This window comes from Artemia sp. Qi Xiang Cuo, chromosome 17 (genome assembly GCF_049724085.1).
Source record: "Artemia sp. Qi Xiang Cuo chromosome 17, ASM4972408v1, whole genome shotgun sequence".
Classification (NCBI taxonomy): domain Eukaryota; kingdom Metazoa; phylum Arthropoda; class Branchiopoda; order Anostraca; family Artemiidae; genus Artemia; species Artemia sp. Qi Xiang Cuo.
In genome coordinates, this window is record NC_142810.1 from 45,925,099 (window position 1) to 45,938,136 (window position 13,038).

The window sequence follows — 13,038 nt, forward strand, 5'->3', positions numbered from 1 at the left end:
TGAATAACCGCATAATTTTACAATTTAAATCAATTTCTACCCCTAAGCAAACTAATTTAAGAATTTTCACTCCGCAGCCAGTTAGTGGGGGGGGGGGGGGCTTTTGCCCTTTTTCAATGCCACAATTCTAATTTGCCCAAATTCATCTCTATTGTCATAAAACTATTCCATATATGAATCGATCTGCCCATCCTATATCCCTTGCTCTTTACACTAACGTTTTAGTGCTTTAAAAATAGTTTTTATTCCCATTAAGTGATCCTTTTGTTTGAGTAGTTGTTCATGAAAAATAGGTATATATACAGAATATATATAATACAGAAGAATATATATAATACATAGAATATATAATACAGAATAACTTTTGTTCTTTTTAAATTTTAATGTTGCTCCTTACTTTTATTTGAAAAAAGAAAATTATTTTATAAGAGCACATAAATAGTAGTAATATGGCTTCAAAGTGAAACCAAAATATCAAGAATGTAGAATGCTAATATAGTAGAATGCGAAAATAGAATGCAAGACAGAAAATGTAGAATGCAAATGTTGTAGAAAGTGGAATGCAAAAATGCAGAGATTCTTAGGATTGATCCCATAATGCCTTACATTAACTCCATCCCCCTTCCTACTTTCCCAAAAGATAAAACTGCGTAACTTATTTTTCAACTTTATGCCTTATTTCTTTTATAGACCTCTTTAATTTGACCTTTGAATGGCTCATTTTTAAGCAAAATGTTGGTACTCATGATAACAAGTTGGAAATGATCTCCCCCATACTGCTTCTCTTTTTTATATATTTGTATATATATAATTTTTAGCTTTTCGGCAGTGTTTTCAAATTCTATCTTTTCATTATCCATGTTTTGGTCAGTATTGATGCTGTATTCACGTACTTTTGGATGCAAATAAAACTGAAAGCAGGTTTTTTTTTTATATTTCTCTAGTATCGAATTTGCGCTCAGGTTATTTAATTGGACTGATGATCACCAGCCTATGAGTTCTCTTAGAGCGGTCTATATGGTTTAAAATACCCCCCCCCCCCACAACCCCCCGCCTGGTACAACAAAAAAAAAACAAGAACAGCGGTTATTATTATTCGGAAAAAGAACGAAAGTTTATGGAAAATTTAAAGCTTTGACATCCCATTCCCCTCCTCGTGGGAATTAATCTCTGGGGGCTTTGTTAAGACTCGTCAATATCACTTTTTCCAACTATGCCTGCTGCGGTAATAACTGTCCAAAGTTTGGACTAGCATAATATCAGGAAGGGATATTTGATAAAAATTACCATCATACCTTCAAATAATATACCTTATTACCTCGTGCAAGCGTAGTGGAAAAATCTGGACTTTTCACTCAAAGGTTTACAGGTTCAATCCAGTGCAGCGCGAGGAAATTCTGAAATTTGGATGATGTCATATAATTTTTGTAACTTCAAATAAAAGGTGTGTCTGTGTTATTTCACTTCCACCAGCTTGTTTTGGCGGGAAATAGCTTGCGTTGGATCATTTCTGGAATTCGGTAAAATTTTTCACCGAAAATTTTAGCTTTAATGATTTAACTGATTTAATATATACACTTACAATTTACAATTTAAAACTTACAATTTAAATCAAATGAGTCCCCCTCCCAGTTTCTAAGGTCAACCTTTCCATATGAAATGGTCGGGGAAAAACAATACATTGATGGCACATGGCTCTTTACTGATAATACCAATCAACTAAAACAAGATTGGAGGTGCAGGATTTTGTAATTTTTGCTATTGAACGGTTACCCGAGATGTTTGATTGTGCTAATAGACGCAGTATCCGTTTTCTTTTCGGAGGTGAATAGCTGATTTTTAGGGGAAAAGGGAGTGTGCTGCCGGCTGACGCCGGTTTTTGTTATTAGGAAAGAGTTTCAAATCTCTTCAAAGCCCCCCAAGTGATGTAAGGTTCAAATCCGAACAAACAGATGGTTCTGTTGAAATACCTTAGGACTCCGAGGGCAGCTACTACATAATGAAGCATATCAAAACGAAGAAAATGTGACACAAGCAGTCCTTTTAATCTCTTGCTATTCAATAAGCGTTCCCTTCTCTATGATGCTGTGTTTTCATCATATCTGTAGCTGTACTCAATGAAATCCTGTAATCATAATATCATACATTCCGATCCAGTATGAGCCACAATAGTGAAGTAGCTTTTGTTCTGCATGCACAGGAGAGCACTGAGGAAGATAAAGACTCTGTTTATTTGGGGTGTCGAATTGAAATTGAAGCAAATTTAAATTTTTTTAATCAAAATTAAAGCAAAATTAAAATTAAATAAAATTAAATAAAATTTAATTTTAATGCTTTAATATTAAAATTAAACGATTCCAACACTCAGATTATATTTTCATTGTCCTTGGTACTTTAAATCATTCGAATATTTTGATTAATTAATAAATTAATAATGTATTAATTCAATTATAATTATAATTAATAATGTATACTTTGTAATTGTTTACAAAAGCACCATTCACAGCCTAAACATTTTACAATGCAAAATGAAAATTGCTGTATTAATTCAAATATTATTTCAAAAACATTTCTCTTCAGTGAATTCATGTCAGACAAGATTTATACTTCTCAAAAATAAAAGCAAAGCAAATCGTTTTTTCTTTTCTTCTAAAAAAATCCGGTTCTAAAAAAAAAGAAGAAAAAAAAAATCTATAATCAGAGAGATTTGAGCCCACCTGCGCAATAATAATCGGCTAAAAATTAAAGCAAATGAAAAGAGGCTTAAACCCTTATTTAGGAATATAAAAACTGTGGAATGCAAGCACTTATTTCTCGAGAAGATTGAAAATGAACATAACAAGGAATTGGTTTGAACGTTTTTTCTTTTCTTCTAAAGTGGTCCTTTTCGACACTAAAGTGTTCTGATGTCATCGAAGGGTAAAAAAGTGTAAAAAAAAAAAAATCAATAAGTGTCCTTTTGACAGCCGCAGTTATCCCCAGAATATGAAAGCACTAGTGAGGTTATCGTGGAATGGCAAACTCCACGTTCAACAGAACTTATTACATTCATGAACAATACCTTATGGAATAAGTGGAATAATTGTGTAAAATTGAACACGGTTTGAACATCAAATTAATTCTTTACAAAGAAAAATCTCGTAAATTCATTAAACGTTTTATTAAGCCACAATAGTGGATTAATACAACGTCGTACGTTCTTACCATTTCTACGTTAAGTTGATAATCTTATTTAAAAGAAATGTGGCAAGTGCCAGTTAAGTATGATGTAATTATTAGTTAAAAATAAAACCCATTTCATATAAAAAAAAAACTAAAAGCTTATATTATATAAACTAAAAGTTTATTTAATAACAGTTAAAGACAATATCTTAGACAACTCCAAATGGAGGCAGAATTGCATTTGAAAACCCGAAATGATTCCGATTTCTCGTAAAAAAAAATCAGTATATTTAATATGTGGATATTCTGTTGTACTTCTGTAATTTTGTTTCTTGGAAAAGTCCGTCTAATTGGGTAAAATCCATCGTCTCTGTTGATAAATAACAACAATGAGGATGCAAAGTCTAAGGAGGATGGGCTTTCTCCTGATGAATTAATGAAAAAGCAAAATTCGCTTTATGTAAGTAGAGGAGGGGGTCCGACTCGTGACGGGACTCCTTATATGGGCATAGAATACTGACGGGACTCCAAATAAGGGCATAGCCTCCCTAGGGAGAATGATTACGTAATGGGGTCAATGACCTCTTTTTCCAAGGTCGATTTATTTGATTTTTCTGTGTGTAATAACTCCGGAACGAAGGTTGCACATGCGCAGTGAATTCTAACGGGAACAATGTTATTGATCTAGGACTCGAGGGGGAAGTGAATTTCCGAGAAATTGATTGCGTAATTGAAGGGGGAGTGGATTTCCGAGAACTTGATTGCGTAATCGATCGTGAATGTCATGGTGTCCAGAAATAGTATTTGTTGTTGTTGCTCGAGCCAAATGTTATGACATTCCCCAAAACAGTTAGATCACGTGTTTCCTTCTCAGCCAATCAGCGAGTCGGTTACATCCTCCTTCTCAGCCAATCAGAGGCCTGATTACATATGATTTCCCCGTTACATAACAATTCGCCCTTGAGATTTCGTATATAACGGACATGCAATGTGATTCAATTATCAGAAAGTATTTTGACGCTGTGTAAACAACAATGGATAAATTTGATGAATTAGACGCCATGTCAACTTCAATTTGCAATGTAAGTACATTTTTTATTTTCAAACTAATTTTCCTTGGACATCCTCCAGTATATTCAGCTAAAAAGTAAATATATTCCTTTACCCCAAATCCCCCCCCCCAACCATACAAACATCATTATAATCAATGGAAAACATAAAATATATTATGTTAACCTCAAAACCTAACCCCCCCCACCATTGTTTTACAATCAAATTCTCGCAAAAAGAAATAATTATCCTTCCTTCTATATTTCCAGCTAAAGTGACCGCTGACTTCTGTCAATTTTTAATGAAAATATCGCTCTGGTTTTGACATAATGCTCCAGCGCGATGCCTAAAATTAGCTGTCACCCTTTTTAAAGCACTTCCTGTAAAAGCTTTCTCAGATCAAAATGAGATATTTTTCTCCTGTCAAATTAAAACGCTTTCATGCAGACAATTAAGCTATGCCTATGCAACCTATATAAAAGTAGAGAAACAAGTTATTTTTGAATTATGGGTCTAAAAATATGCCCCTCCCACCACCCGTGTATTACAAACCCAAATTCTCGCAAAAAGAAAAACCATTTTTATAAATTCCTTCCCTCAATATTTCCAGCTAAATCCCCCCCCACCACTCTAATACAAACATCACATTGCAAAGAAAACGAAAATATATTCTTTTACCATCGAAAGCTAACAACCGCAAAAAGAAATACATTTTCTCAAATTTATTTTTTCTCTGTGACACCCGTCGCTATTAAGCCGCTAACTTGACAATACATTTTCGCAAGCATATAATTACTTTGTAACCCTTTTTCCGGCTTACAAACGTAGTCAATGGAACTATTCTTCTGTCAAATTAAACAGTTTTAAGCAAAAAGAGATTGCAATTTATTAAGCGCAGGCATATACAATCTCTTTTTGGAGAACCGATGAAATCTCGTTATTTTCAAATTAAGATCTAACAATATATTTAGGACATTGGTGAAAGGGGGTGGGGACCATAATTTTAAAATGAAAAACAAACTGTGTCTTCGTGTTTGGGCTGTAAGAGAACCGAGGGGTTCTAAGAAAAAAAAATAGCTTTATTATGTGTACATTTACATCCAAGATTGTAATTTAGGCCTATAAGCTGCTATGCTAACAATCTCTTTTATATTTTAAAGACCTATAGACGGTAAACATTTTAAAAATTTTCTCAGCATGGTAAAAATAGGAGCTTTTCTTGCAATTTTTACCTATTGCTGTAGTTTTGGGTTTAGGGGGAGGGGGCTTCTTAGTGATAATTTCATTTCTAGAAAAAATTATATGGATGATGAGACTAACTTTCTTTCTATAAAAAGGGGCAAATTATTTTGAAACTAATTTTTTCTCTTCTTTTTAAGGCAAATTATGAAGAATGCGTGCCCCCTCCTTCCAAGAAAGCCAGAGATGACGAGACAGCCCCATCAGTGCCAGCCCCAATGCAGCCTGGCAGAAAGTTAAAGAGAGAGTGGGTGGCTTCTTATAATATGGTGAACCCTGCCGAAGCTATGCAAGATCGTTAAATAGCCGGCCCAGTCGCGCAAGAACATAGCGACGCCCCCCCGTCCACCCTCCAACACACACTACCTGGGCCATCTGGCACCCAAGTGCAGCCGGGATATAAAAATGTATGCATTTTTTCCTACCTTTCTATTTATTCATTTTTTCAGTCCTTTTCAATCCCAATATAAACTTATCTCTGTGAGATATTAACCCCTCACGCTCAACCATTGGTTTAAATTTATACCCCTCGGAGATATCTAAATGTAATTTTTTACAATGAAACCACTCTTTTCTCTGCTCCCCCTCCCTCGGAGATATCTAAATGTAATTTTTTGCATAGAAACCGCTCTTTTCTAATCTTTGCTATCGCTTCGATATCTCATAAGCGAATATTTTTAGGTAATTTCTATTAATAATCACTGCCATTGAAACTCAAAATGCTGTTTTATCGAAACTTTGCTATTTTCTATGCATTCCCCCCTATCTCTTCGCCGTTATCTCATAAGCGAATATTTTTCATGGGTAATTTCAATTAATGCTCACCATTTGAAACTCAAAATCCCCTATTTTTCACAATTTATTATCACAAAGTTTCAAGAGAAGGAACTGAGTGAGATTATTCACATTTATCTATTTGTTACATATGGATCCCATAATTTGCGCAAGGATATTTTAAAATAACTTTCAATCTTACAAAGCCTTGCCAATATTTTAGTGATGGAGAGACATTCCTGAATAAGAATTAACGGTTCTCGAATTTAATTGTACTGTTTCCCAGAGAATACACTTGGAAACAGAACAGACACGCGATTAAAAATAATCTAGGCTCATTTGGAGTCATAGACAACCTGTACGGGGAGTAGGCGAAACGACTTATGCCGTCTAACAATACGGTTTTTTGGGGCGTTAGGTAAACGGCTGGGAGCCGCGGAGCCCGGACTGCGCCGCTGGGTCCGGGGAGTGCTGTGGGGGCACGGTTAGGGAAGCGCCAGGGGGATGCGCCATGGGTCAGGGAAGTGCCACAGGGATACGCCATGAGCCAGGGAAAGTGACTCAGGAATGCGCCACTAGCTCAAACCGCAGCACAATACGTATGACGGGCCCCGAGAAGCGCCACAGGGATGCGTCGTGGCACTGGTACTTACCACCGGGTGTCTAAAGCGCACCATAGTATAAGGGTAGGGGGGCGCTGGGGAAGGGGGAGCGCCAAAAAAAAAAAAAAATTTGAACACTTTGAAAGTAAACGACCAAATTGTCGCCTTCTATTTCATATCTTAGATTATCTTCAGTTTAATTAACCAATTGCTATTAAGCAATAATAATCCAAACTTTAAAAACAGTAGGGATGATTTGAACAGATCGAAAATAAGCTATTTTTTTCATTTACAAATTGGGCGAGCATTGGTCCCTTATTCGCCGTCCAGTGAAGACGGGGAAGAAGAGGAGGCACGTGTGGAGTCCCCCAACAACTTAACATGGGATGATTTACATCAAATTCCAGATAATATTGACGAGTTTATTGCTGATTTTTTAAATGTTGATTATAGCGCTGTTGTGCTGTTAGAATTGAGTCAAAACAAATTGAAATTTTTTTATTTTTTTACCGGGGAATTAACAGAGACCCCTCAACCCCCCTAAACCCAAACGACTCCACTTCGAACAACTGAAGTGGAGCATTCGCCAGATATTGTTGAACAACTTGGGGGAGGGGATAATATACACGCGGGGGAGGGTGATACAACTCTCCCAGACTTTCAGCTGTCCAACAGAATTTTAAATAATATAGTTGTTTTCACTGCAACGTTTGGTGATCCCTTTAATACACTTATGGGGGGAAAATTTGTTTATGACCCTGTAGAAATTGTGCATGCATATGTAGAAAAAATTCGTGCACTTCTGGAGAACCAGATTCAGTTGTGGGGTGGGGAGTCAATTAAAGTCTCCATTGTTTTAAAGGTTTTTTATTTAAATGAGGGAAAAAGCGAGGTTTACTATCATTTTATACATTCCGAGATGCGTTTGGTTTATTCAAATTTAGAAAATTTTGAGGGTGCTTTCATGGATTGGGTCGATCAAATTATAACGCATCTCGAGAACTTTAATGAAAACAGTAGTGGGTCTCTAGTTCCTTTTGTGGAAAATTTAAGCATAAACATTTGTCAAATTAAGAAAGATTTTATTTTAAGAGGGGGGCATGAGGATGCGTGCATAGTTTTAAATTATAATCCAGATCTAGAAGGTTGTAAAGGTGTCCAGAAGATCTGTTTTGAAACAGATCAAAAGTGTTTCAGATATGCTTTCATCATCTCAGCATTCTAGCCTCTAGCTCGGGACGCTACCAAGAAGAATTTAGATCACTGGGCTATACATGGGAAGGAAGGGTCCCATTTCCCAGTTGTAGATTTTTCTTGCTTAGAGGGGAAATACCCAGTAACGCTAAGATCTATTGACATGTTTGAAAGGGCTAATGCTCATTTAAATATTGGCGTTACTGTTGTACACTACGAAACAGAATTTGAAGATGGAGTTCGTTCTAAAAGGAAGGGGGTAGTCATCCCTGTAAGGAGCACCTCAGTTGATTTGGTTAAACACTGGGTTTGGTTGCTAGACACGACACCGAGTCAACCGAATGCACTAGGTCATTGTAACCCGCTCACTGACCTGCGGCGAGTTCTGGGGGGTGGTAAGCATAAGGGGGTATGTTTCTACTGTCCAACATGCTTGTCACAATTCCGTAGTGATATAAAACCACGGGGTCATATGAGGCACTGTAGCCGGCACGGATATCAGACAGTGGAAACGGTTTCAGGGGATAGGGAAATTCTACTATTTAAAAATTTCCAGAATACCCGTCTCCAATGAAAAAAATATCTGTAGACTGGGAGGCTCAACTGGTGGGAGTGAACTATCCAAGATATCAAAACCGTAGTAGAAGAATACCTGGCCATTGCAGTGTCCTACGCCTAAACGCAAAGAGATAATTCTAACACCATCTAGGGGTTAGAAATAGTTGAAACAGTGGATAAGGGGGAGTGCATGGTCAAGACACTGAATAAACTGAGCGGCACGTATAAGGGTTCTATTTCTCGTGTGAGAAATACGCATTTTCCAATGGTGTTGTCTGCAGAGGATCGTATCGCGATTAAAAATCAAAACATCTGTTGGGTAGGTCAGGGGGAGTTTGTAGAGGGGGATAAGGGGGCTAAAGAGAAAAGAGGGGGAGGGGAAAGTCAGAGACCAGGACCATGGGGCCCCGGACCTCGCCTCGGGGGCGAGTAATGTTAGAGGGGGTGTGCATCAATCATGTAATTTAAATGTTAGCCAGCAGTTTTGTATCCCTATTTTTATTCATAATTCCAATTATGGTTTAATATTTATTTGACCGGCACTGGAACGGCTGCATAGGGAGGGAGGGATAGTAGATTGTCCATGGGTAAATATTTTATTTATCTACAACATAATTCCCAAATTGGCTGAGAAGTTGCTGCTTCTCGAGCTGAGATAGCAGGCAGTGGATAATGAGCGTATGTGCTGGAATAAAATCAGGTTTTTAGATTCTTTTAGTTTTTTCCCCAAGGCATTGAGTCAACTAATTCAAGTGCAGAAAAGCGACAATTTTGATAGCTTTCCCTTGCTTAAACAGCGCTTTCCAGACAGTGAAATGTATGACTTGTTGACTTGCAAAGGTATACACGCATACGTCTATTGCTGCTCTGGCGCAAGCTTAAGCGAGGAAAAAATACCTCCAATTGAAGCTTTTTACAAGTCACTGACCAACAGTGAATGCACAGCCGAGGAGTATGAGTTTGCAAATAAGGTGTGGTCCAAGGGGGATTGTAAAAATGGGTGGGATTATTGTAGACTGTACTTGGCCAGTGACGTTCTAACTCTGTTGGATATAATCTGTAAGAACACAGACCAGATCCATTCAGAGTTCGGGTTAGATATAGGTTATTATTTTTCTACACCCCATTTAGTGATGGATTTAATTTTAAAAAATAGCAGCGAGGAAATAGGTCTAATCACAGACGTAGATTAGCACCTTTTTGTAGAGCGTTCAATGCGGGGAGGGTATTTTTTTCATGGGGACCGTATCTTATCAACCGATCCGAGCGGACAAAGCACCGGTGCAAAGTCAAATGCAGTGTTCTTGGACATGAACTCATTGTACCCCTCGGCAATGTCACACTACTCTTTGCCGTGTGGGAACTATCAATGGCTTGAGAATCCTTGTGAGTTCCCCCACATTACCACCGTCGAGGACAATGGGCCACAAGGATGGTTCTTTGAAGTTGACGGTCACATTCTGCTGGCGCTTCACGACTCAGTCAAAGATTTTGTCTTTCCCTGTATCAATCGGCCCGTGATCAGTGACTCTCTGAGCCCCTACAATCGTTCAGTGGTTGAGGATATGGGGATGCACTGGGCCCCATCTAAACAGAAACTGATTGCTAATTTGGACCCTAAGGAGAATATCGTTGTTCACCATGTGCTTTTGCACTGGATGGTGAGCAATGGTTTCAAAATCACCAAAATACACAGGGTCCTGCAGTTCAATCAGCGACCATACTTGAAAATGTTTATCGACGCCTTTGTCGATAATCGCTCTAGGGCAAATTCAAAGGTGGAAAAGGAAATGTACAAGCTTATCCTAACTTCGGCGTTTGGCAAAATTTGTAAGAGCGTACGTTATAGATCTCGCTGTGATATTGTGACTGACCCTCGAGAGGGGGCATGAATGAGTACCAATCCTAATTTAACCTCATTCGCGTGCATAGGGATCGAATTTGTGCTTCTACATAGGTAAAAGCACAATGTGGTACTGACCAAGAATATTTCAGACGGTAGGTCAGAAATGGAAATTACCAAGAAGCTCATGTTGTCATTCCTTTACAATGTGTGCAAGATGCACTGGCCATGGGAGGGGAGGTTCAAGTTTACTATGGTGATACAGATTCTCTGCTGTTAAAGGTAAATGGGACTGAAGATTTATTGGGTGATTTAGAAAAGGGGTTGCAAATCAGCTCACAGAGGGATTTCACCAACCGGAATCCGTCCCTCTACCACGAGCCGGTGAAACGTCAAGCCCTCAACTAACTATTAAAATTAAAATCAGAGACGGGGAGTGATGTGAGATCCCGAGGTGTTGTCCTGTGTCTCAAAGTTTATTGGATGGAAACACAGAGTGGGGATAAAAAGAAAGCGTATAAAGGGCGCCTACATATTTTGTAAAGAGAAATTTCAACATGAGCGTGTATAGAGACTGTAGAGAAAGACTGTATAGAAAGTAGCCTAGTGCCGAGAGCTCAAGTGCTTGCAATTCGCTCGCTACAGTATAGAAATTATACTGTGGGAGTGGAAAAGAATGCAATGTTATGTTTATCCGACAAGGTCTATGTGCTCGAGAATGGTGTGACTGTTCTACCCCACGGCCACTACCGTATTTCTAATCGAGTTGAATGCATAGACTATCGCAATCAACTTGGTCTGGATAAATTAACCTAATCTGACTAACCACCCAAACCTCTCATAAATTAAATGCTCCAACCTGTACATAAATTAACCTATTCTGACCTAATCTACCCACATTAACACAACCCCATCTAGCCCAAGCACTAACCACCACCACTAACTCACCCACTAACCTAACCCGTAGCAATGACGATACCTATTCTTTTTCCACCGCCGCTCCCGGGGGGGTGGGGGGGGTCCCTTCCCGCGGCCGTCCAGGGGGGGGGGGGGGGGGTCCCGCCCCCGGCTAGCTGGCCTTCGGCCCCGCGGCCCTGGGGGGGGACACCACCTTTAAATTCACCGTAATCAAGTTCAACTGTGCTACTAGCAATTTCCAAGTGTGTTTATTTTATGTTGTACAAAAAGTGTTGTATAGAAAAGTGTTTTTTTTTTGTTTTTTTTTGTACAGAAATATGTTTAATTTGACAATAAGTGCTTTAAAAGATGGACAGAAAAGTGTTGTATAGAAAATTGTTGTAAAAATATGTTATACAGAAAAGTATTTTAAATAAAAGTGTTAATGTACAAAAGTGCTATCATTGCAGTTCATGTTGAACAAATAGAGTTTTCATGTTGACCATGAAATTTTGTCAACTGTTCTTGTTGAACAAGTGTTATTATTTTTATCGTTGTGCAGTTCATGTTGACTGCAAATATTTGTTTTCATGCAGTGTCGAAATAAATGCTGCCATGAAATATTGTTTTTTTGTTGTTCTTGAATAGATAGATCTATGTGAAAATTACTACTTATTCATTGAGCACATATGATTTACAGTTAGTTGCAGTCCGACTGTTGTCAACATCATGTATCAGTTTAAAACACCCTTCAGATTGTTTTCTGTGTGGTTCCTCAATGTTGGGAAAAACAACACTTTTAGCTAAAATAATTCATAATTGCGATAAAATATTTTTGGAAAAAGCAAAAAAAATCTACTATTGCTATAGTATTTGGCAGGAGTCCTATGATAAAATAAAAGCTATTGCGACATCCATAACAATACAATTCATACGGGGACTTGATGTTTTCAATAGTATTGAATCGAACTCGTGGTTAATTATTGATGATTTGTCTGAATCCATTTAAAAGTTATCATAGGAAATACTAAAATTGTTACCAGTTCGAGCCCACCATGACCATATCTACATTTCTCTGGTTCTAAACAATCTGTTTCATCAGGGAAAATGTATGCGAAACCTTGCTTTGAATTACACTGTCTATATTATATATCGAGTCGTACATGATTCTAGCTAGCTCATAACTCTCAATAAACAGATATACCCCGGCGCCCCTACATTTCTGTTGTCAGCGTACATTCAGGCGACTAGCAAGCCCTACGGTTACATTTTGCTGGATCTTAATCAGAGCACGCCCGAGGATCTACGTGTAGTCACCGACATTTTCAACAATGAAATTACAGTATATCTTCCGGTGTACAGTAGAAAAGACTATCAGTCACCATTATGACACTGAAGAAACTACACGAACAACGGCATCTGTTTTCTGTTTTAAGCACTCCAAAACCATTGCTTAGGAAGGCTATACTCAAACACGGGGTTGACAATGATTTCATTAATCTAATATCTGAACTTTGTTTAAATTTAACTGAGGGCAATGTTCAACTGTCAGAAGGTGTTAGACAACAGACAAAGCAACATCGTTCCACTGTACGCGCCTTGGCTTGTAAAAACAAGGGAAAAAATTTAAAAGAACACGGCTCCTTCAAGCAGGTGGTATCTTTTTCACACTTTTACTACCGATAATTTCAGGACCTGTAAACAGTTTTCTCTAGGAAT